Source organism: Belonocnema kinseyi, chromosome 6 (genome assembly GCF_010883055.1).
Source record: "Belonocnema kinseyi isolate 2016_QV_RU_SX_M_011 chromosome 6, B_treatae_v1, whole genome shotgun sequence".
In the NCBI taxonomy this organism is placed as follows: domain Eukaryota; kingdom Metazoa; phylum Arthropoda; class Insecta; order Hymenoptera; family Cynipidae; genus Belonocnema; species Belonocnema kinseyi.
The window spans coordinates 69,649,657-69,652,032 of NC_046662.1; positions in this window are offsets into that span (position 1 = coordinate 69,649,657).

Here is a 2,376-nt window from a genome sequence, read left to right on the forward strand (position 1 = left end):
TTACTTTTCATAGAAAAGCTTTAATTCCTTTCGGTTGGTGGTCGTGATCCTAATATCACTTATAGAATATTCAAATATTACTGTCTGATTTTTTTCTACGTTAATAATTTCAAACTCAGAATGATTAGTTTATAAAATATTTATTTATTTATTAACCGCAGTCGTTTGTTTCTCTCACACAATGCACCACATAAGCAGCGCTGCCAATATCAACACAACTTATTGCCAACATAAACCTAATAGAAGCCGCGCTAAAATTTGAATCAATTATCGCATAAAATCATAAAATCGACGTTCCGTAACGCAGTTGATGACTCCCCCCATGTAAGACTTCGTAACAAATCGCTTCCCCCCTGGCGCGTTACGTTATATGTGAACAGCCCCTAAGTATAACTTTATAGGTTATATTTTTGTACTAGGTCATGGACATAGGAAACACAGGACTAGGCATGCCATCCTAGTTTTGGCGAGCGGGGTTGAATACACGGGAGGGGGGAGAATTCCATGAATGGGGAGCGCCGCCATCTTACGATGTGCCATTTGATTATGCGCACGAGCATTTTTGCCGACAAACTATGCCTGAAAATATAAACATGTAGGCGCTGCCATGTTTGTCGCGGGACATCAAAAGGTGGTGGACCTCCCCCCTCATTGCATCACTCCCGCAATGGCATGCCTATTCCCTTGTTTCCTATGTCCATGGTACTAGGTATTTTAAGTTATGACGTCAGCTAGCAAGATGTCTGCACGCTGAGGGCTAAGCATAATACCAACCCCAGGGGATGAAACTAAACATTTTTAATTACTTGGAAAAAAATTATTGTTACAATTATTTTATTTGGATATTATTGATTATTTCTCAAAAGCGATTTAATTAAATATCAAACTCTTACACAAAAATGATCGATTTTACTGTTTAATTGAATAGCTTTTATAAAATTAAAAATAATATCTGGAAACACTTATGGTGGAAAATCATTTTTTTTAAGTCATTAGAAAAATGAAGTTTCCTCACATGCATTTGTTTGGCCTTCGGTGTGCAGACATCTTGGATATCTCCCACCTAACCTGAAATATCTAATTGACTTCGGATGTTCGAATCTTTGCTTCGGCATTCCATGATTGTATATCGTCGTATATTACATTAGATGGAATAGAACCTTTTGATATCTTTTTCTGAATCAATTCTTTTCAATATTTAAATCATATTTAGATTACGACTTTGACTGAGAATATCGAAATGTAATGAAAAATTTTATAACAAAATTGGTAACTATTTTCCAGCTTAATTGGTAACTTTTCCAGGTTATCAATACGCCTACAAAGTTAATAGATTGAATTACATTCAAATTTTTCTCAATTTAAATATTTCTAATCTATTTAAAACGTCTTAAATTTCCGAAAATATTCTTAACTGACTCGAATTTTTTTAAATGTTCAAAAATAATTCAAGATGTAAAAAAATCGCCTTATAATCTTCTAATTTTTGACAGGAATTTTAAGAAAGTTTGTTTATTCTCTTCAAACCTTTCAATATTCTTTTAAAGGTCAGAAATTTTATTTTTAAAATCTTAAAAAATTTACAGATCTAAAAATCTTTCTAATTTTTTAATTATTTTTGAATTTAGAATTCTATTAAATAGTCCTTGAATTTACTCGATTTTCTAAATTTATTTATATTTTTTAATCTTATCAAATTGAAATATTTGACTTTAAAATCTTTTAACTATTTTTCGAAATTTTATGAAATCGTTTGGTATGTTTAAATACATTTTTTAATGTTCTCTTGAACTTCACTTTGGAAAATAAAAAATCATAAAAAATGTTTACACTAATATTAATAAAATTCTTTTTTTAATCTTGGCAGGCCTTCTAAAACTTCAAGTCTTAAAACATTAGTTCGATATTTCCTTAATTTTTTTGTATTATCATACCATTAAGTCATTTTTTCTTTCAGGATAGGCGTGACTCATTCGTGGAGAAAGGAAGTAATGTTAGGATGGGGGTTCTGCAAAATAAAAAAAAATTGCCTTCAAATATTTCAGATTCTTCTTTGACAATTTCTGAAATCTTTAAAATGTTTGGAAATATTTTCAAATAATCTTTTTAAATTAATTTTTCGAAATAAAAAATTATTTTAATTTTTTCAAATGTTTTCGAATTATTCAAAATAAATTTTTGTCCATAATTTAATTTTTTTATCTCCTTAAAAATTTAAACAAGTTTCTGAATTATATTGTGGTAGCAAATTTTTTTTTAAACTGAATTATACCCCATTATTAAACAATCATTTACAATTTCAATTTTATCTTCTGATGAATAATTTTTCGAAACTTTTATAAATTAACTTTATGATGAAATTTTAAAAATTTTACG